The sequence below is a fragment of the Molothrus aeneus genome, unplaced genomic scaffold (assembly GCF_037042795.1).
Source record: "Molothrus aeneus isolate 106 unplaced genomic scaffold, BPBGC_Maene_1.0 scaffold_36, whole genome shotgun sequence".
Taxonomy (NCBI): Eukaryota; Metazoa; Chordata; class Aves; order Passeriformes; family Icteridae; genus Molothrus; species Molothrus aeneus.
Window position 1 is genome coordinate 1,420,502 of NW_027099027.1, and position 23,287 is coordinate 1,443,788.

General features: G+C 56.4%; 1 protein-coding gene and 1 pseudogene across 1 annotated transcript in view; one reads left to right on the forward strand and one right to left on the reverse strand.

The window, feature by feature from the left end:
- Nucleotides 1-23,287, reverse strand: part of LOC136570728 (uncharacterized) — a 2,607,743-nt pseudogene that overhangs the window by 1,398,735 nt on the left and 1,185,721 nt on the right.
- LOC136570729 (uncharacterized) overlaps nucleotides 1-23,287 on the forward strand; it is a 2,347,277-nt gene that overhangs the window by 1,286,490 nt on the left and 1,037,500 nt on the right.

Sequence of the window (23,287 nt, forward strand, 5' to 3'; positions counted from 1 at the left end):
GCAGGGGCGCAGCTGCCCGGCCCGCACACTGAGCGCCGCCCTCAGGGGCCTTCTCCAGCCTGAGGCTGGGCCTTGCAGGCCCTCCTTACCAGGCACTCGCTGAACTTCCACAGTTTCTGCTCCTTCACCAGCTTCTTGAGATCCCTCCTCTTCATCAACTTGACCGCACAAAGCAGCGCTTCCCGAGAAGCCTGGAGAGCAGCAGGGACGCCGAGATGGCCCCACAGCCCAGGGCACAGCACCCGCATCCCCGTGCCATGGCCTGCAGGAGGCTGCGATCCAGCAGGCGCAGGGCAGGAGGCAGCCGAGCCCCCTGCCAGGGGAACAGCAGCAGCCCACGAGTCCTCACCTCTGCCACACGCTGATTCTCATCATGGCAGTGGAAGAAGAGTGCAAGCAAGCTCTTTTGCACAGGGCTTTCCAAAGGGTTTTCTCTCTCTTCCAAATACTCCATCATGTCTCGGAAGAGTTTGATGGAGAGCAGCTGGACCTGGCTATTATCCTGTAGGAAAAAAAAAAGAAAAACTACCTCAGCGTTGGCTCCTGCAGGCCCCCCTGGGCACAGGGCTGGAAATGCACAGGGCACACAGTTTCCAGGCAGCACCCAGTGGCTGTGGCTGGGGGCACAGAGCCTTACGTGGTCAAAGAGTGGCAGGAGCGCCTCAGCCAGCTGCAGGGCAATGGGGGTTGACATCAGAATATGTGATTTGTGCAGGAATAGAAAGCTGAGTGTGATGAGGGTCATGCCAGCTATCTCTGCATCATTGTCGCACAGTAGGTCCATGAGGCTTTGGGTCAGGCTCCACATTCTTTCGGCCTGTGCGGAACACAAGTCTGTGAAAGGCCATCCTGCTGCCGCAGGGCCCAGAGGCCAAAGGCCTGTCCCGAAGCACGCGGGCAGCTGAAGCGGGAGGCAGGAGAGCTGGGAGCAGCTGCTCCAGCGCCCCAAGCCCAGGCCAGGCCAAGTGACTGCGTTCCCAGCGCAGCTTCAGCCACCGCCCCCTTCTCACCATTGAGGGATCATCAATGAGCTCCAGCAGGGCCCTGAGCGCCAGGCGACGCCTCTCCCTGCACTCGCTCTGCAGGTACCTTGAAGAGACCTTCACAACACTGGCAGCAGATTCACTGGCATCCAGGCACTCGAGGAGCTGAAAGGCACAGGCCAGTGATGGGGGAGCCGGCCGGCAGGAGCCCGGAGCCGCACAGGGCTGGGCCCAGGCAGCAGCAGCAGCAGCAGCAGCAGCAGCAGCAGCACAGGGCGCGGGCAGCGTCCCAGGTGGCTGCGGCTCCCAGAGGGCAGAGAGATGGGAGGCAGCTCAGCCAGGCAGCGCTGCACACCCGGCTCACCTCCACAAGGAACGCCAGGGCGGGCAGATCCCAGTGTGGCTCCTGTGTGCTGAGCAGCCAGAGCAGGTGGAGTGCAATACTGACACCTAACCCAAGACAAGCATGGCGCATCTCCCTAGGAGGGCGAAAAAGGGACCAGGAACCTGAGCAAATCTCTCCAAGGACAGGCTCGCAGAGCCTGCTGGTCTTTCACCACCGTCCTGCAAGGGGACCTGGGCCCTTTAGGAGGTGTTTCCTCCTGTGCTCTCTCCCCTCCCAGCCTTTTCCAGTCTGCTTGGCTGTCCCTCGGTGACAAGGCCCAGTGACCCAGGGCCACGGGGACTGTGTGGGACAGCCCGGGCACAAGGCACAAATGCCGGGAGCAATGGGGAGAAGGGGAGTCTCACCTGGCCAGCAGACCCACGGCATAGTGGCGGGTGTCAGCACAGAGCAGCGTGTCCCAGCCACGCTTGCGTTCCACTGACACCACCACCTCCTTGTACTGCTTTCGGCAGAGCAGGGACTTCAGGGTCTGCACTGCAAACCTGTGTGCACAGCAAAGGCCAGGTCACCCTGGCAGCACTGGCTCCTTGGCAGGCCATGTGGCAGGGACAGGAGGACTGGCATGGCGCACCTGTTGGGGCTGGTGGCAAGGCCATGCTCTTGCAGGCATTCCTTCCAGAAGGCATCGACCTCCTGTGGCATCTCTTCTGTGCTGAAGAACACTTGGAAGAGCAGATGCACAAATAGCTGGGGAAAATATGACGTCACTACACGTGGCACATGGGGCTCCTGGAGCATCTTCCACATCACCACGGTTGCCTGCAAGGGACAAAGACCCCCGAGACAGCGCTCAGTGCCCAGGTGTCCCTGTGGCAGGGCCCGAGCAGGGCAGGGAGAGGCCCGCAGAGACCTTGGCAGGGGGAGCACAGGGCCTGGTGGGCCTGAAGCTGCCCCTGGGCCAGGTTTCAGGCCAGTGCCTGAGGCAGGGAGATGCAGTGGGGGAAGGAGGATGGAGAGCTGCTGGAGAGGCGGCCTTGTGGCCAGCAAAGGCCACTTGCAGAAACTCACAGCCAGGCCAAAGACACCCGTTTTTTCCCCATGGGAGGTGCACGTGCTGCGCTCTGGCCAGCTGCCCAGCACATCCAGGAGGATCAGCAGCACTGGCTCTGCAGTCCTGGACGAGCACATGATGGTCTTCCACATGGAGATGGCAGCTCTGTGGGATTAGAGCTCTGTCTCAGGGGGGTCTCAGACACAGCACCGTGGCCTGGGCATCCCTAGGGGCCCGGGCTGACCGCCGGCTCTGCCTGTGCCCACTGGGCCTGGCCAGCAGCAGCCAGGCAGCCCAGCCCTGTGGGGACAGGCCCCTGAGGGACGGCAAGGGAGCATGGCAGCAGGCTCGGGGGCTGACGTGCCAGGCCTGGGAACGGCAGCAGCCAGAGGGCCCTGGAACTCTCTGTTGCTCAGATGCCTGGGCCAGGCGGTACAGGGTGATGGGCTGGGGAGGCCTGAGCCCTCTGGGCAGGTGGGCCCCATACCTGTCACAGGATGGGGCCACACGCAGGAGCGTCACCACTGCGTCACCTGGGTGTGCTCTGGTGAGATTCAGCAGGGCCTTGTCCAGCCTGTGCTGGGCAGAATCATTGGCCAGGAGCCATCGGTGAATGGACCTCACCATGGCTGGCACCTGGAGAAGGCACGGGGAGACTTGGAAAACTGCCAGAGGGAGCCATGTCCCCAGGGTCCCCGGAGAAGTGCTTCCCTTGTCAGCGCACTGCCATGGCCTCAAAGGCTCCCAGGGACCAGCAGGCGTGGCTGGGGAAGCCACGGGACTCATGGGGGAATTGAAGCCTGGCCCCAGGCTGCTCACTTGTTCTGGCCTGGCAACACCCTTCTCCAGGAGCAAATGCAGCAGGGCGGCACTGGTCTCATGACTGAGGAGCTCTGAGTGAGCTCTGAGCCCAGTGCCCATGGTGCTGGTCTCTTCCTGCCCAATGCTCCGGATAAAGTCGCAGATGAGCTGTAGGAGAAGGGCAAGAGGCCGGGGATGTTGCATGGAGTGCTGCACACACGGTGCTGGGCTGAGCAGGGACAGCAGGCCCAGCCCAGGTGGGGGTGGCTGCAGGTACCTGCGCTGTTCTGCGGAAGCGGCCACGGCTGGATCCCTGCTCTTGTGTGCGCTCCAGGGCTGCATCTGGCAAAGAGCGAGCGCAGCCAGAGCTGAGGGGCTGCGGGAGAGGCCAGAGAACAGAGCCCAGCCCTGCGCTGCCCAGGCAGGGAGAGCCCCGGGATGCCCCAGGGGATGGAGCACGGCCACTGCGGGGTGTCTGCCCGGCCCCTCTTCCCTCCTGTCCATGGGCATTTCCCCAGGGGATGGCATGGCATGGCATGGCATGGCATGGCATGGCATGGCATGGCATGGCATGGCATGGCATGGCATGGCATGGCATGGGCCCAAGTTGACTGCAGGCTCCAGCCCTACAGCCCAGCTCTGCCACTCACCCTCCTGCGGTGGATGGAACGGCACCACCTCTTCTGTCTCCTGGGCTGGGGCAGCTCCAGGGCCTTCTTCTTCCTCCTCCTCCTCCTCCATCCAGGCCAGCTTGGGCACTCTCAGGGGTCTCTGCTCCATGGCTGTGCCTGGAGCTACTTGCAGGAGAGATGCCTTGGGAAAGCTCCGGGGCACCAAGTCCCACGCTCTGCCCTTGAGGGCAGCTGCAGAATAGAAGCCTCAGGAAGGCCACGGGTCAGCGAGTCCTGTGCTCTGGCCTCGAGCTCAGCTGCAGGAACAGCGCCGCGGAGAAGCTCCGGGTCAGACGGGAGCGAGTGCGCTGTGCGGGGGCTCCTCACGGCACCGCTCTGTCCCGTTGTGCCCCGTTGCATGTTGCCAGCAGCCGGGCAAGCTTCTATTTCCCACGTGTCACAAAGGGGCCTTGGACACCGGGTTCCGTTCCATGGCACGGTGACCGTGCTGCAGCGTGCCACCCAGGGCCCTTGCACACACTGCCTTCTGCCCCGGGGCCGCCCCCGGCCCAGCCAAAGTGGCCCAGCTTGGAAGGAATCCCTGGCCCCAGGTGTCTGAGACAGCCCGCACAGGATCTTTAGGAAGGGCTCAGAGCATCAGCAAACGCTGCCCGGCTCTGCGGGCTCAGTCCTATCCCCATATCTTTTCCCAAGAGCATTTGAATTTCTAAATGAGAATCATTTGAAGGGAGGGGTTTGACATTTTCCATTTCAGAGAAGGCTTCTGCCTTCCTTAGCAGACACCTCTCTTTTCAAACCAAGACAATTGTTTATCATCTTGCAGATCCGCACTTGCTGGGCAGCCCCGTTTTACAGCCAGGGCCTGGAGAACCATTGCCAGCAACTGGGAAAATCCTAGCTGCTCCATCCTCCCAGAGATGAGGTCTCCAAATTTGCCCCGAAAGTGGCTCCAGCTTTTAGAGGCCAAAAAGAGCAAGCCCCAGTGACTTGATGATAGTTTTAGCCCAGAAAGCCCTGCAGCTGATGGCACACTTCACAATCAGCAGGGGACACAGCTAGGCCAAAGCCCAGAGCTCTGCCGCGAGCCTTTCTCCTCAAATACCCTTCAAACAAACCTCCATGCAAGTCAGTTGGGAAAGTTTCTTCAAATGATCCCTTTCTGGCACCACAGAACTGCACAGGGTTCTGTGAAAGATTCTAAAGCAGCTGCTCTGGAGTCCAAGAGCCAGCACTAAGAGTCCTTGTCATCTATTTGTAGCTAAATCCCGCTTTGGGCCATTTGAAGGAGTTTGGAAGGAGCTAGAGAGCGGACCTCTGAGTTTTTCAGATGATGCCATTGCTTTTTCTTCTCTTCTCCATAGACAGGAAGGGTGAGTTTGGCTCACATCTGCACCGCATGGCTCACAGGGCTGCAAGACTTGTAGTTACAAGAGCTTTGAAGGATTTCTTGGTCAAGAAGACACAGCCAACAAGGATATTTATGTTTTGGAGCCAATCCCTCAAGACTTCGTCTTACGGACTCATGCTCTCGGGGTCTCTCGCTGGTCAGAGTGAGCCCGAGATAAGTTCCAAAGTCTCTTTTCCCAGCCCGGTGCTCGAAGAAGGAGTCAGAGCTCTTCATTTCTGGCTCTCAAGGTTGTTTCTTGTATCTTATCTATAAAATTCTTTCTCCTGTACTGCCAAGGTCCTCTCAGCAAGACAGTCTAAGGCACTCTGCCTGCCCCAGGGCGGTGTTATCTTTTAATCCTAAAAACTACCTGTACGATATTTACAATTATTTTCCAATACCTATCACCTATGTTAGACAGTAAGCTTCTACTCTTAACCATTCTAAAAGTGCCAACATCACAGCAGAAGATGAAGGCCAAGAAGAAGGAGAAAGGCTAGACACGTCCAGATTCCTCCATCTTGCCCCCTGAAGCCCCATTCTAGAAACCCCAAAAATCTATTTTTCACCCTGGGATAAATTCACTATCATTCTACTTAAACTGTCATGGCTCACAATTCTTCATGTAAGGTTGATTTTTCCAAGGGCTAAATCAAAGGCACAGGGGTCTTGGGCTCTGTGCCAGGGTCTCTGAGCGCCCTGGGCAGGGGCTCAAGTCCTCCAGGGCAGCCAGAGGAATTTCCTGGGATCTGACAAGAAGCCCTGTTGTAGTCCCTGCGTGCAAGAGTTTACTTGATCCCTTTGATGCCAGAGAGCACCAAGGACTTGAACCTTGCTGGAGTCCAGCCCTGCCTGCCTGTCATGGAGAAGAGGGAAAAGATGAAGAACCTGGGCGGTGGTTGAGCCAAATTGGCATTTTTCCATTTCTGATTTCCTCCCAGCTTTTGCAGCAGGGCAACAACCCCATCACTGCAAAGCACTTCCTTTTGCAAGGCACACACTGACCTTGGTGGAAGCTCAGGGCTCTTGAAGGGGCTGCTGCAGTTGGCAACGGGAGCTGTTGTTGAATTTTTCACGTTGCTTAACCCCCCCTGCCAAATGCCATCAAGCAGTTGAGGAAGGACAAAAAAGATTACCCTGGAGGAAAGTAGGCCAAGAGCTTGGAAAAGGAGGAAAGAAACGCTCTGATGATGACAATGACAAAAAACCCAATTTATTTCTGACAGCAAATGAACACCGGCCGCCCTCCAGCCCTCCCAGCCTGGCAGGCCGAGCGGTGCCGTTCCCATGGCATGAGGTGCTGGCAGCCTGCGGAGAGAAACCAGAGAGCCACGGTCAGTGGCAGCAGGCTCCTGTCCCCCTGTCCCGCCATGGCCTGTGCCCGGGCCAGGCTGCTGGCTGTGCTCAGAGCCCAAACCTCCCGACCCATTCTCTGTCTTTAGAGAAGGGCAGCGGGGCAGGCCACGTTCCACCTCCTCTGCTTAATCCCGGCACAGCAACCTCCTCAGCAGCTGCAAGAGCGGGATGCCCGTGTGCCCGCTGCCGCCTGCCCGGAGCCCTTCTGCCAGCCGAGCTGTGGAGCCGGGTGCCCACCTCTGGAGAGCTGCTGCCAGGAGAGGAGCCGATCCCAAACCAGGTCCTCCTCCTTCTGGAAGGGGCTGTCCCTGCAGACCGTGGCCCCTGGGGCAGCGCTGGCACTGGACGCGCTCCACGGATGCTGCAGGCGCTTCCCCGTCCGGTCCAGGCACCAGGTGTAATCCTCCTGGGAAAAACAAAGAACAATTGCACGAAAGTCAATTCAAAACAAGACTTGGAAACAGAAAAAGCACAAAGCCTGTCACCGTTTCATGGGCCTGAGGAGGGTCTGACCACTCCATGTGAGAATTAAACCTGTCCACAGGTGGGGAAAATCCCCACCTTTCCCGCCCATAAATGCACCCCTTCCTCAAGGGCCTGCAGAGCAGACTAGCTGGGGCACGGCTTCGGAACCCGTCCCCCTCTGCCGCCCCCATCCACATGGGTGGATGCTTTTGTCAGGCTGGCTGCCCCCGCCTCAGCCCGTGCCAGGCTGGCTGGCAGAAGCTGTCAGCAAGGCCAGGAGCCAGCTCCCCTTCCACAACATCCATCCCCTGTCCTGCCAAAAAGCAGCTCGGCGGCTGGCGGAAAAATTAATATTCCCCAGCGCCGCCGAGGGGGGAACCTCCGGCGCGTGGCCAGGTCGAACCCTGCCGTGCCTGGGAGCACCAGCATCCCCCGCCCCTGCGCCGGCTGGGGACTCATCTTGATTCCATCGGGGCGCAGAGCGTGTCCTCCAGGCAGGGGCCGCAGCCAAAGCCAATCGGCTCTGCCCCGCCAGCGGCCAGCTCCAGGATGGTGTTCCCAGCTCCACGTCGTGCTCCAGAAGAACACGCCACCTGTGCCCCGGCTTGCGTGGACATCACGGTGCCATTGAGCTGCAGGGGGATGTTTCCCCTGTCCCAGTCCGTGGCACCTTCACCGCACTGCCACCACTTCTCCAATGGGAAGGGCAGCACGGAGCTGCTCCCTCCACAGCTCGCGGGGACCAGCGGAAGCAGCATCTCCTCGGCTGCGCTCTCTCCTCCGTGCCGCGGCCGCAGGGAAATGCTCCGGGGTTTTCTTCCAGCGCCACGAGACGCGTGCCGCTGCTGCTTGCTGGGCTCCTGGATCCTACTGTGCACAGGGAGGCATCTCTGCTGTCTCCTGGGCCAGGCAGGGCTCCTGCAGCCAAGAATGCTCAAAAAGGTCTGCCAGTGCTGGCCTGTCTGTGGGCTCCATGCATAAACACCACCTGATGAGGTGCTGGCACTCTGCAGAGAGAAACCAGAAACCGCCGCTCAGCGGGACAAGGCTCCTGTCCATGCTCTCCCACATTCCACAGTGCCCAGGCCACACCAGGAGTGCTCAGAGCTGCAGCCAAAAGTTTCCTATCAATCCTGTCTTGCGGAGGACAGCAGCACAGAGGCCCAGGTGCCACCTCCTCCAGCTAAGCCCTGGAGATGCACCTCCTCACCAGCTGCAAGAGCAGGACGCTTATGTGCCAGCTGCCCCTCCCAACCCCGTTTGTTCTTCCCCTCGTGCCTTGAAGGCGCATCCCCACCTTGAGACACCCAGGGTGGGAAGAAGAGCTGGCCCCAGACAATGTCCTCGTTGCTGTGGAAAGGAAGGTGCCCTCAGAGCAGCTCATAGAGCAGGATGCCCAGGGACCAGATGGTGGCTGGGTGGCCATGGTAGCAGCCAAAGAGGATCCACTCCGGTGGGCTGTACTCCGGCGTTCCTATGGGACACGGGCGCAGCTCATCAGGCCCATGCTGCTCCCTCCCTCCCAGCCAGCTCCCGTTCCACAACAGCCAGCCCCTGCCCTGCCACAAAGCAACTTGCCTGCAGCTGGCTGAAGGTGGATTCCCCCTCCTTCCTTCCCTCCTTCCTTCCCTCCCTCTTCCCCCTCTGCTAGCCAAGGGGGGAACTCCGCTGCCCGGCTGGGCCCCGGCTTTGGGCTCACCTGACATCCGGGTGTAGAACGTGTCCTGGAGGATCGTGCCGCAGCCGAAGTCGATGAGCTTCACCTCACCCGTGGCCAGGTCGATGAGGACGTTCTCGGCCTTGATGTGGCGGTGCAGGACGCCGCGGCTGCTGCAGTGCCCCATGGCCTCCAGCACCTGGCGGAACAGCCCCCGCGCCACGGGCTCCGTCAGGAACCGCCACTCGTGCAGGAAGTACCAGAGGTCCTGACAGCGCTGCGGACGCTCCATGAGCAGCGCGAAGCCCTCGGGCACCTCGAACCAGTCCAGGAGCCTCACGACGCCGGGGAAGCCAGGCCGCGACACCTTCCACAGCAGCGCCAGCTCCAGGGGCACAAGGGCGCCCTTGTGCTGCGGGGGGACCGCGATGTCGTCAGTGGGGCCGATGCTGCGCTGCACCTCGGGCAGCCCCTGCCCGGCCCCGCCGCGGCTCGCCATGGCCCGGCCCGGGGCGCTGCGCAGCCCCCGCTCACTCCACGCTCGCTGCCCTCGCAGCGTTCCGGCTGCCGCCCTGCCGGGCCTCGCCTCAGCCCCGCCCGGCACGCCCCGCCGGCTCCTCCCGCTGGCCCCGCTCACTCCCCAGCCGCGCCCACTCCGAGATGCGCTCCCGGGACACTCGCTTGATGGCCGCCTGCGAGCCAAGGCTGAGCTGATCGCCTGCCGCCCTCCGAGCCGGCCCCGTCTCTTCCCGGGGCGCCGTCGGCGAGGCGGGGACCGGAGTAAACGCTGCCGCAGCCGCCGCTGCCCCTGCGGGCTGCACGGCGCTGCCGCTCTTCTGCCCGGGGCACCCGCCCGCCCGGCACGATGCTGCTTGCTGAGCTGCCCCGGGCTGCGGCGGCTCGGGGCCGGCAGCCGAGCTGGCGAGCGGCGGAGCTCGGAGCGGGGCAGCTGCCGGCCACGCTGTCGGCCACGGGGCAGGAGCTGGGCGGCAGCGGGGCGGATGCGGGCGGAACCGTGGCAGGGGCTTCATTCAGGCCCAGGGCCTCGGCCGGGGCTGGGCCAGAGCCAGCACCAGGCGCAGCCAAAAGCCCACACTGCTCCGCCAGCACCAGAGCGAGCGGCTCTTCCAGCGGCGCCACAGCCAGGACGGAGAGAGCCCGGCCGAGGCGGAACCACAGCGGGCCGGGCAGGGGCGGGCACGGGGCGGCCCCGCCGAAGGGCGCCTTGCAGGACGCGGCATCAGCCGGGCTGGGAGAGGCAGAACATGGACGGCACAGCCCAGCACGGGATGGGAGTAGAGTGAGTGTGAGAGGGAGAAGAGGATGGGGAGCGAGTGGGAAGTTGAGTGGAAAACCAATCAAGAGAAGCACTGCTGCTGCTGCTGCTGCTGCTGCTGCTGCGGAGCCGCCGGAGCTCGCGGCCATTCCTCCGTTGCCCCCGCGAACCCAACGGAGGAGCCGCCGCGCGCCCCAAGGAACAAAAGAGAGAAACAAACAAATCACACCCCAAAGTCATTCCTATTAGAGAAGTAACCAAAGAAAACAATGTAGCAATAACGAAGAGTGTTGGCTTCTGGCTTCTTTCTTCTTTGCATGAGACCAAGCATTTCATGGGGAACAATTGCCTCTTCTGACAATTTTGCCAGAGTTGACAGGAGCAGAGCATTTACTTTTCAAGTAGAAAAGGGAAATCGTGTCAGTAATGTCATCTGTTTTCATCCTCTGTTGACACAGTTGCAGGCTGCCAAAAGACATGGTCTGCAGTGTGGAACTTGGGGCCAAGTTTCTTTTTCTGCCAGAGGATGAGGAGGGGAAGTATCCCAGAATCATGGAGTCGTGGCATGGTTTGGCTTGGAAGGGATCTGGAAAATCCCATGGCTGCAACCCCCCTGCTGTGGCTGGGGACCCCTTGCACTGGACCGGCTTGTCTAGAGCTCCATGCAGCCTGGCCTTGAACACTGTCAGGGACGGGACATGCCCACCTTCTCTGAGCAACCTGTTCCAGGAGAGTCTTTTTACTGAATCCCTTACCTAAACCTAATCTCTCTCAATTTGGATCCACGCTCCCTTGTCCTGTCCTTGCCTGCCCTCGTACAAAGTCCCTGTCCAGCTTTCTTGTGTGTTGCCCTCAGGTACTGGAAGGCCACAGCTGGATCAAGGCTGGGTCTCTTTCCCAGGCCGAAGAAGCCGAGCTGTGTCAGCCTTTCCTTGCAGGAGAGGAGCTGCAGCCCTGGCACCATCTGGGTGTCCCTGCTGGGCCCCTGCTGCAGCGTGTCCACGTCCTTGCCGTCCGTGCCGGGGAGCCCGGCAGAGGCGGAGGCAGCGCTGCAGGTGCAGGGTCAGCGGCGAGGAGGAGACCCGGCCCTGGCAGCGGCTCCGGGAGCAGCGATTGGCGCTGGGCCGCCCGCGCTGCAGAGAGCCGGGGCCCTTGTGCCTGCCCTTGTGCCCAGGGCGCCTTTCCCCGCCGCCCGCCCGCCCGCCCGCCCGGGGGAAATGCCCCCTGTGCCGCCCCTCAGGGCCACCCCTCGCCGCTGCCCCGGGGCTCCCGGCGCCGCCTGGAGGGGCCCAGGCCTCGGCCTCACCCTGCTCAGCCCGAGGCCTGGAAAAGCAGATTCAAACACCCACCCAGAAAGTGCCCCAGGATGCCAAGGTCAATCTTTTGTCACCAGCACGGCTTTGCTATCAGAGTCTGGACGGGAGTAGAAAATCACCAGGGGAAAAGAGCATGAACAAGTTCTGCCTTGGCACTACCTCAAGCTGTGGGGTACCAGTTGTCGGTTTCACTGGCTCTGGATTGAAGGCACTTGAGACAGTAATTCATGTTCAGACTCAAGTGTTTATTATTTCTTATCAGTAAAACAGCCTCATTACTGGGAGTTCAGCAGCTTTTCATTAGAAGGCACAAAATGGCCAACAATCTCTTGTTCCAAGGTCTTTTAAGACTAAACTATCCAATTAGGAACTGACACCAAGATTATTTTCCCTTTTAACCTAATAACTGATCCCAAAGAGCCTGCAATGTGGAATTTCTGCCCAATTACAAAAAGCCACCCAAACCCATGAAGAAGAAGGAAGAAGCATGAAGAAGAAACCCAGGACGAAACACTGTGCCCTCCATTTTGCTTCCATCCACAACATACTAAAAATCCCAAAACCTCAATTTCACAGAGTCAGAATGGACCAAAGCCCAAAAACTGGAGGTGATAAGAATGGACTAAAACCACAACCAAGGAATCTGCATTGCCCTGAAATACCTTTCCCCTTACATCAGCCTGGTGCATATTCATAGAGCCTCATGCATATCCATAAACTACTTTACATATTCCAGGAATGATTTTACATGGCCCCTCCCTGGGTCTGCCTTTTCAGAGCATGTGTGTTTCTTGGCTCTGGTTTTGGCTCCTTCTCTTTATCACCTCCAGTTTTTGGGCCTTGGTGCACTCTGCCTTCAGACGGGGAGTGCTGATAGTTGGCAGATCTGTACAGGTGTCCTCATCCTGGGTGCATTGGATGTTATCCCACCCAAGCAGGCAGTTTAACACAAGCAGCCTTTTCACAAGCTTAATTAACAACAGAAATAAAAACTTATAACAAAGTTACTTTCAGAAACAGTCCCAGTCCATATTTGATCCCAGTCCAATTGATCCCAGTCTGTGTGGTCCTGATCCATATGGTCCCAGTCTGTGCAGCCCCAATCCAAAGGATCCCAGCCCATATTTGATCCCAGCCCATATTTGATCCCAGTCTGTGGGGTCCTGCACACACTCCCAGGGTCTGGAATTCCAGTTCCCAGCCAGGAAAAAATGTTCCTGCCCTTGAACTTCCTTCCTTTCCCCTCAACAAATTGCAATAAAATTATAAACAAAGAAATAATAATTGAAATTAAGTAATTATAATAAAAATAAAATATTAAAATCTCAACTCTTCTTTACAATACTCCAACAATGAGTCAAACCAAACCAACAACTATTACTATAATATTACCAATGCATATAAATAAACAAATTATATATCAAGAAATACCTTTTGAAAGTTTTAACTTGATGACTAATGTAGTTTAGATAAAAAATATCTAAAAAACTAACATACAATCTAACACACCTTAGTAAAACAATTCGTATTACAAATATACTAAACACAAAACCAAACACCACTATAATTTCTCAGACATTTCAACCAAAAAATTAAACTTTCATAACATCCTTAAGTACTCCAAAACAATTAAAATTATTTTTAAAAGATTTATTGGGGGTGCGTGGTTTTATTTGGATATTGGCTTTTAATTGTTAGAGGCTAGATGATTTTAAAAATGGGATTTTTATAGGAATTGAATCAGCTGAGAAGGTGGCACTCTGCAAACAGAAATGACTGAAAATGAACGGGACAGAAATCAGTAACTCTGAAAGTTTTATTTGCTATCAAATACATCCCACACACCCAGGCACACACAATCCCCATCCCATTGCTCCAAATTGGGATCCCACTTCTCCCAATCTCCTTCCAACTCCATCTCAACTTGACAGCTGCGGAATGGATTGAGTTTGGCCTGGGATTGAGTTTTTTGAGGAAGGAACAAGCAATCTGAGGTGGAATTGAGCCCTTTGGGGTTAAAATTCAGTTATTTTCAGTGGAATATGAGTGGTTTTGAGGTGACTGTTCCATCCCTCCAGACTTCTGGAGTAGAGAGAGATGGAGAAGAGAAAAAAATTCAGGCCAAACCAAAGGACAAGCAGCCAGGTGTGTTCCCAACATGGATCACAGGGAATGTGAGTGACCAGGGCTGTGCCCAAAGTGCCTCCTCCAGTGGGGGATGGAGCTGGAGCAGCGCACAAAGCTCTTCCCGCACTCGGGGCACTCGCAGGGCTTCCCTTACCGGTGCCTCCGTTGGTGTTGGGTCAAGGTAGAGCTGCAGGAGAAGCTCTTCCCACACTGGGGACACTCATAGGGCCTCTCCCCTGTGTGGATGCGCTGGTGCTTGACAAGGTCGGATTTGCGCTGGAATCCCTTCCCGCAGTCGGGGCATTGGAAGGGCCTCTCCTCTGTGTGAATCCGATAGTGCCGGAGGAGATGGGAGCTGGTCTGAAACCTCTTCCCACACTTGGAACACTCATAGGGTCTCTCCCCAGTGTGGGTCCTCTGGTGCAGGATCAGGTTGCAGCTCCGGCTGAAGCTCTTCCCACACTCCCCACACTCGTAGGGCCTCTCCCCAGTGTGGATCCTCTGGTGCCTGATCAGGTGGCAGTTCCACCTGAAGCTCTTCCCACACTCCACGCATGTGTGGGGCTTCTCCCCATCATGGAGCTGCTCATGGAGCACCAGCTCCGAGCTCTGGCTCCATCTCTGGCCGCCTTCCCAGACCAGGCTACCTCTTTCCCCCTCACATCCCCGCCATCTGCGTTTGCAGCCCCTCCTCGTGCGGCATCTCCGGGCCTTTTCCTCCCCGTTGGCTTCCTGCGCCGTGGAGCCACTCAAAACGGCCTCTGCCACCAGGTTCTGCCGTGGGCATTTGTCCTCCCTGCTCTCCATGCTCAGCCCCTGCTCTGGGTGAGGAAGGACAAGGACAGCATGGGATTTGCCTCCGTGCCACAGGCAAGGGCAACGAGATCCCCCCAGGGCTGTGCTGCAGCCGGGGGCCGTGCTGGGCTGGGAGATGGAGCAGCACAGAGGGGAAAGGGGCACTGACTTCCTCCTCACCTGCCTCAGTGTCCCGGGGCATCTTCCTCTTCCTCGCAGCCTCTCAGGGTTGGCAATGGGAAATCCTGGTTTGGGGAAAACAAGGGATGAGCACGTTTGCAGGAGCATCGGGGGTAGCACGGTCGGGATGGACGGAGATGAGAGATCTCTGCAGCCAGGTCGTGGAACTTGGGGTTTACTGCAAAGGGCCTGGGTGCAGGGCCCTGCTTGGAGCTGCCAGGCACAGCTTGGAGCAGGCCTGAGAGAAGAGAGGAGCAGAGAAGATGAGAGGGTGAGAGAGTAAGAGGGTAAGACTGTAAGAGATTAAGGTTCCCGTTACAATACAATAAATCTTCTTCTGTGTTAAATATTCTATTTCTCACTAACCAGTCCAGTACAAGATACAAATCCTTTAGCATTTACATACAGCCTGTAAGAATCATTACATCACCATACTGTGTTACATTTTAAACCCTAAAAACACCTCTTTGGAGCCCTTCTGCTGAGCTAGTAGGGTGTGCTCTGACCCTTGGACCTGTCAGCAAGCAGAGGGAATTGTTTCATCAGAAGAGGATTACCTTCAGTCGGGCCAAACCATTGTTTTCCTTTTGTTCAGTAACTAAGGTATCTAAAAGCTTGCTTTCATTCCAATCTTGCTTAGAGTTCCTATACTCTCAAAAGCTTTTGAGAATATAGTAACTATAAGCAAGATTGGAATGAAAGGCCAGACAATAATATTCATAAGGCTTTCCTGTTCCATCTACCCCAACACACGCTTAGTTTGAAGGTCTCTCTGCCCAGGTACATGTCTAGTCCGGCCATCTGGGCTCCAGAAAAACCTCCCAAACACCAAGATTCAGCCCTGGAAAAGCCTCCCAGGGGTTGCCCGTCCCTGCTCCCTCCCCTCTGGTGTTCAGGGGTTCCCCCCTGTCCCAGCTGCTGGGGTCACGCTTGGATTGGGGGTCCCCCTTCTCCTGGGTGCCCCCCCTGCCCAGGCTGCTGGCAGTGCCAGCAATGCCCAAAGCTCCCCCCTCTTGGCTCTCCCCATTTCGGGATGCCGGGGCTGTTTGGGCTCCCGGGCTCCCTTCTCCCCTCATTCTCTGCTCTGCGCTGCAGCGGCTCCAAGGAGTCCCCCCTGCCCCTCTCCAGGCTCTTGAGGCTCCCGCCAATGGTGGCGCTCCCCCCTCTCTGGGCTCCCCACTTTGGCCTCCTGGGGGACACAGGGCTCTGCTCCTCCAGGCTGCCTCTGCCGGCAGCCGCCACCGCCACCCCCGATGTCCCCCCGAGGGGCCTTTTCCGCTCAGCCTTGGACTTCTTCATTCTCCAAACATCCCCCCAAAAACCCAACCCAGGGACCCCCCGGGATATCCGGGCCGGGCTCGCCCTCCCCGCTCACCTGCGCCATGGGGGGGGCGATGATCCCACAGGTGGGGGCTGCGAATTCAGGCAGGGCTCGAGACCGCGTGGTTCCCGCAGCTCAGCCTTGATCCGCCCTTGTCCCTCCTCTTCCTCTTCCTCCCGCTCCTCCTCTGTCCTATCTCCACCTCTCCCCTAACCCCGCCTCCTTCACTGCTTTTTCTCCTCCGGCTCCTCCTCTTCCATCCCCCCTCCTCCTCTTCCCCTGTCTTATCCCCACCTCCTGCTCCTCTTCCATCCCGCCCCTTCCATTCCTTCTCCTCCTCCTCCCCCCTTACCCCGCCTCCTCCTCCCCCTCCATCCCTGCCCTTCCCTCCCTCCTCCTCCTCCCCCAGCAGCAGCCACACCCTCGGTGCCCCGTTCCCGCAGCCCTCGCAGCCCGCGGCAGCAGCGGCGATGGAGCCGGGACAGGTCGGCATGGGCAGCGCGGGGCTCTCGGCTGCTCCCAGCCGCTGCGGGCGGGGGGAACCCGGCCCGGGCCAAAGGAGAGGCAAACTGGGCAAACTGGGGGCAGATCACAAAGCTAAGGATGCAGCAGAAAATGGAGCTGAAAGAGTTATTTTAATATTCACTCCAAACAAGGAAAAACTGGAAATTCCAAAGTTTAGGGAAGCCGAGAAAAAAGAATTAAACAAGATAGGAAATGAACAAGATAAATCATAGAAATAGAAACTTCTACATGGAAGACAATTACTTAATAAAATGTGCTTACTAGGAAAATATTAGAAGACGTGCATCAGAAACCCCACTGGCGTACTCAAGCTTTGTGTGATCATTTTTTAAGGAATTTTGGGTGCACTGGGATTTTTGGTGTAGCAAAGCAAGTAACTGAAAGATGCTTAATTTGCCAAAGGATAAATAAAAAGGTGATGAGAAAAACAACATTAGGAGGTCATGAGTTAGCTCGTCGACCATTTCAAAATATCCAAGCAGAAGTTTAGATTTGTTAGGTTCTGGATTTATTTGGAAAAAAAAAACATTTAATCTAGAAGAAAGAGAATATGCCATATGTTAGACAGGAGATTTTAGGAGAATAAAAATCTTTGAAGTATCAGAAACACCCGAGGAAAAAACCAAGAAAATAAAAAGGGGAAATGAAAGGGAGGGGAACAAGAGGAAAAGTCAGAAAGAGAGTGGGATCCTCTGCAGCTCTTGCCCCCTCCGTTCGCGGCCGAGGCGCCTGTCCCGGGTCCCGGCTCGCTGCCCGCCTCAGCTCCGCCTGCCCCGGTTTCCATCCCAGGTGCGGGCTCACTGCCCAGGGCAGCTCCACCTGCCCCGGCGCTGGCGGTGAATTTGTGTGCCCTGGCCCCACTGCCCGGCCCGCGGCCGCTCTGCCGGCCATGCTGGGGAAGATGGGGGTTGCTCTGTCCTGCCGCGTGTGCCGAGGTCACCGCGCCGACCGCACCGAGGGCGGGTCCCAGCCATCCCATCCCCGGCTGCCCTGCCCGTGCCAGCTGCGCTGGGCAGCGCCGCTGCTGCCGGGGTCTCCCACCTGCCTTTGCTCTGCCGGGAGCTGCCGGATCAGCCGCCATAAGCCATGTGGGGGCTGCCCACGCTCCGGCTCGGCCTCCACGGGAAGATCCCCCTCTGGCGATTCCGGCAGCAGACCCTGCCCACACTCCGACCGAGCCTCGGCGGGATATCCTCCCCTGACCCCTCCTGCTCTGAGTTACGTCCCCTTGGTAACCACAGCTCCTGCTGTTCAGGGAAAACCCCTCTCTCTACAGGAAGCACCTTATCAAAACACTAGGAGCTCAGTTAAAAGGCAGCCCTCTCCAAATTCTTTCTCAAAACACGGGAGAAAGGCTATAGAAGGTAAAAAAGTGAAAGAGTTAGATGAAGGGATTGCTCTATTGCCGTTAAGAGAGGTTCCCATGGCAGGGATGCGCTGCCCCGCCCCGCGGGAGCCACCGGCGCCCCTGCCGGCCGTGCCCGGAACTGCACCCAAGGGGAAAGCGCCGCAGCCGAAAGGCCGGGACCGGCTCCGGGCTCTGTTTGTTGTCACTGCCGGAGCTGTTTATACACACTACTATTATTATATTATACACACTAGTAAAGAACCGTTATTCCTAATCCCATATCTTTGCCTGAGAGCCCCTTGATTTCACTATCCTAAAAATTAAGAGGGAGGGGGTTTGCATTCTCCATTCCAAGAGAGGCTTTTTCTGCCTTCCCAAGCAGACACCTGTCTTGTAAAGCAAGACAAGCACCCACAGGCACTGAGGGGGGCTGCAGGAGGGGCAGAAGAAGGCCCTGCAGCACTTGGGCACAAAGGCCCAGCAGGTGAATGCAAGAAGGGAGCAGCAAAAGGCCAAGCTGAAAGCAAAGGCCAGGGCAGAGCTCCTACAGCCCCTGAGGGATCAGCCCCAGGGCCCAAGGGGGCCCCGGCACCCAGGGCACGGGCTCGGCCACAAGCACCCGGCAGAGGCATTGCCCTCCTCGGCAGGGCACAGCCCACCCAAACAGCCCCTGGCAAGGAATCAGGGCTCCAGCTGCAGGGCACAAGGACACTGCAAGCAGAGACAGCAGCACCCTCAGGACCAGCAAGTCCACCCCGTGATGGACATGGATTGGCAGGGCTGTCACAGCTCCCATCACACCAGGGACCCTCCACACTGGAGCCCTTGAGAACATTCAGGTGGGTCTGCATTGAGAGGAGGCATTTTCTGATGGACACAGGGGCCTCTCAATCTGCTCTGAATCTTAGACCTAAAGGGGAAAATAGTAAAGGAATATTTTAATTTTTAAGGGAATGAGTGGGAAAGATGAGCAGGTATGATTTGTTCAACCACTATTAGAAGCTGTGGGCGATAGGTTTGAAATAAATGAATTTCTTTTTCTTCCTCCTGTGATTGTAATTAACTAGGAAGGAGTTTGAGAGCTGGATTTTAATACTGTAAAAAGGGATACAGAGGCTAGTTCTGTTGTACCTCTGTGTCCAAAGTCTGACAAGGCCTATGCTGAAGTGAACCCAGAAGTGTGGGCAGCCCCAGGGAAATACAGAAAATTAGATATGGAGCCTCTACAAATTAAAGCAACCAGGACAAGCAATACCCTGTTCCAAGAGAGGGAAGGAAGGGCTCACAGCCTGGTACTGAGTCCCTGTTAAAGGCAGGGCTTTTGGAGCCAAGGATGTCTCCCTACAACACTCCTATCTTGCCAGTCAACAAACTGGATGGATGGACCCAAGGGGGAAACACAGAATTTTCAAGTGTTAAAATTAAGATTAACTGAGGCGAGTGGCCTGGGCCTTCCAGACAGGGAAAAAGAATTTGAATTATAGGTGGACGTTAAACAGGGTCTTGCCAAAGGAATTCTTGTGCTAAAATGTTTAACCCAGTGGCCAGAGAGCAGCCTCATTGTCTGCAGAATTGTGCAGCCACAGCTTCCGTGGGAGTAGAGGCCTGAAAACTGATGACAACAGGAGGATCTCCTAGAGTTCAAGTCTGGCATCAAGTTAAAGCTTTGACAACCAAAAGAGCCTCTAAATGGCTGAGCAGGGCTCGGTTATTACAGTATGAAACTTGTTCAGTGGCACAGGAGGATTCAGAACTGAGGACAGGGCAAGGGTTTAACCCAGCCTCCTGTTTGAACAGCCTGGAGAGGGGCTGGCAAGGAACCCAGGACTGCACTCAAGGGACAGAGCTCCCGAGCCAGGCTGGGAGAGATTGATGGGACATTCCCTGGCCTGAGGGAGACAATGTGTTTGTGGATGGCTCTGCAAGGGCAGCAGAAGGGAAAAGAGCTACAAGACAGGCTGTTATTAAGGAGGGGGAATCAGACAAAGCGCAGGTCACCGGCCCATGCTCAGCTCAACCCGTGGAGCTGTGGGTGCTTATAAGAGCCTGGCACTGAAATGCCCTGAGCAGGAAGGCTTCAATATCTTCTGCTGACACCATGGCACCTAACAGGGGGGCAAAAGCAATTCTGACTGCTTCAGCAAGCACTGGATCACTTATTAACCTATTGCTAAAACAAATAATTCAAAGATAATGGATTGTGGAAGCAATAGATTCAGATGGGGAACTCATTTTACAGGAAAGACCCTTCAGGGGGTTATGGCAGCTTTAGGAATACAATGGGACCTCCATAACCCCTGGCAAGCCCAGAGCTCGGGTTGGGTAGAAAGAATGAATGGGGAAATAAAGAAACACCTTTGGAAGCCGGAGATAGAAACCAAGATGCCATGGGTACAGCTTTTGCCATTGGCTTTGGCAAGAAAAAGAGCCAGACCCAAGGCAGATATTCAATTATCTCCCTTGGAATTCATGTCTGGAATTCCTTACCTGGGCAATTCTCCACCTAGTGCAGGGTGGAAATAAGGGATGTAAATTTAAGGCAGGCTGTAGCCAGAATCCTGTCTCCTGTGGAATCTCTCCCCCAGGAAGCTGGGCTGGCACAGAGCCTGCCCTGGGACTTTGCTGTTGCCAACACCCAGCCAGGACATCGGCTCCTGCCTAAGGAGTGCAAAGCAGCACCACTGGTGGCCAAGGGGCCCACGCCAAGTGTCCCTGGGGCCAGAAACAGCCGCCAGCACAGCTGAACACGGGGGGACCCCTCAGCCTGGCCTCAGGGGCTCTGAAGCCCCGGAGATTTGCACTTCCCGCCTGCAGCAGGACCATGGGAGCCGCCCCCGAGCCTGCCCTGAAGGCAACGCAGCAGCAGCCAGGGCTCCACAGCGGCCAAGCCCCTGGGCCTGCCCACAGATCCTCTGCTCAAACCCTCGGGAATCCTGGCCACCCTCCTCTGGCACCTCCAGCCACTGCGGCCAAGCCTCGCTGCCACTGCTGCAGCTCCAGCGCTGGCTGGGCCTGCACTGCCACAGCTGCTGGGGAGCACCGCGGCACAATTCCACTCTGGGGCTCACTCACACCCACACTCTGGGCTGACTGCGACTGCATTGCTGCAAAATGTACCCATTCTGCTTCTTTTAAATCTTATTTCTCTGCTCAGAAAGGTTTCTCTACTCAAAGGTTTGCCTTTGGGAAAGAAATTTTAAAGGTTTTATTTAAGGGGTTCCCAGTCTGTTCGGATGTTAAACTCATCTCCACCACTCAATGGAGACGAGTTTAACATCCGAACAGACTGGGAATAGCCCAAAAGACACCCACAGAGATAACGACCAGCAACAAAACATCAACGCCCCGCAGCAAACAGCAACCAACAGCTGCCCCAGACACTGCCCCCGGCACAGCTGGAGACACCTGGTCTGGAAAAGGCTGAGAAGGAAATCCAGGAGTGTGGACGGAATTCACATCAGAGGGGAAGAAATCCGAGTCTAATAGGAAACCAAATACTAAAAACTTACACGACTTGGAAGCAATGAACATTAAAGCAGTGGATTTAGATTGGTTCAGACTACGTAAAGTTTAGGAAAAATCAAGTAAACTGACATGTCATGGAATGATTTTTTCTGCTCAGCCGGGCTATGTGTGGATGAAAGTATTTCTGTTGCACATCCTGGCCAGAACCAAGTAATGCCTTGACTCTCTCACACTAAAGAGATTCTTGGAGAGTTTTTGTTTTCCCTACAGTTTCAGTGATAAGATTACAACATGAGAAACATTTTTTATAATAATCCTACTTTATATTGTCAGGTAGGTTTGGGACAGAAGGGTGAGAATCAATTTTTGGTCAGGGTTTTTCCATGTTCGCCTTTATGTTGCATTTTGTAAAATTGAAGAGCTTTAACCGTGATACTTTTAACTCTTAAATAGTTAATACTTTTTTTAAAAAAAGCAGATTCCGGGGGGGCCATATGTGACTCACCAGATGGCAGCCCTGGAAGAGAAGCTTTGGTTCTAGTCAGCCAGGAGAGGAGCTTTAGAAATGCAAATGAACCCTGCTGGGCAAAGCCTGGCCAATGTACCTGGGTCTCTTGCCTGGGGCAGGAATTGGGCTGATTCCCCCTGCCCCTCACCCCGAGCTCTGCCTGCTTGCACTGATGGAGTTTGCACAGCTCAAGGCAGAGCCCGGGGTGAGGATATCTGACCCTGCAACAGAAACGGGTGAAGCTGCAAAGGGAAACAGCAAATGGAGAATGTTGGGAAAACTTCACTATAAATAAATGGGGGGAATCATCCCTCTGCCCACTCCAACGTGTGCTGTCACTGTCTGTGTTATATAGGGTGGATTAGAGCACTGAGATGTTCTTGCTACCACAAGTTCCGGGAAATCAGTTGGGAATCCAAGTATTTGATGATTTAATTAGAGAAAAATGGTCAATTGATGCAGCCCTGGCTGGAGAGAGCGGCCAAAAATGGGGAGAAGATGAACGGCCAGCAGAACAAATCCTACAACACCATGGACCAGCCCCTGGGAACCCAAACCAATTCATATCAGGAGCCACAGAACCCATTTCTCATTTCATTGGCACCATTAGATTACAAGCTGTCCTCGGAATAACCAACCAGACAGCTCCAGCTCCTGACCTTCCTGCTGAACAATCCACTGAAATGAGGAACACAACATTTCACCATGGGATGGGATCAGATCATCTGTTAGCAGAGAAAAGAGGAGTTTGTGGAAAATCAAATGACTCAAACTGGTCTTGGCAAATAGATGACAAAGCAAAAGTGGTGAAACAGGTAACAAAGGAAACAAAAAAGCAGCTCATGTACCAGTCCAAACGTGGAAAGGATGGGAATGGGACATGGTTTTGTGGTTCCCTGGCAGACCATGGGTTAAACGAATGCTGCTTCTGCTCTGATGTGCTACAGCAACTCTCACCTTTTTACCATGCTCCACACCTTGAGAGTGCAGCTCATTCAGCAGCTGAGCGAGGGGCCAGGGGCTTGTAGATAAGGAAGTAACGGGCGAAACCACCAGCTTCAATAAATGTTATTAATTAACATGGACTGCTGCTCACAGAAAGTCCCGCTACATTCCTGAACGTCGAGAACAAAAAAGACTTAACAGAGCCGTGAATATCGGCTGTTCTACAAAAGTGGGGGTGCACATTAACGAGGACGTGCAGTTGGCAGATCGGGAGGTCTGAACCTTCCAAGTACCTCAGGCAGTGGGCAAAGGGAGAGGGAGATGAGCCGGGAAAATGAGGATAAAAAGGAGGCTGCGAACTACAACAATGGCAGCGAGCGCACGGCAAATGCGCCACGGCCTCTCCCTCTGCTCAGCAATAAAGTCACTTGTACAGCACTCCTCTGTCTCCTCGGGGCACAGAAACCTCCGGCCACGTGAATTTCCCCGCACAGCCGCGGGCACGGGGCAGCCGCCTCTGTCCCAGCCACAGGAACCGGGCCGAGCCAGCGCTGCTCCGGCAGCGGCTCCTGCCGAGGCAGCGGCCGCAAGGAGACCGCGGGCAGCCGCTCCCGCAGCGCCCTCACGGCAGCGGCACCACGGGCCGGACACGGCACAAGGAACCCGCCTGAGCCCCCTGCCGCCCCCGAGGCCCGCAGCGAGCCCCGAGCCCCCGCACAACCCAGCGCGGCTCCCACCTGCGCTGCGGCCGCCTCCCAGCTCCGCCGCCGCCTCACCGGTGGGTCCCGGTCGCTCCCAGTATG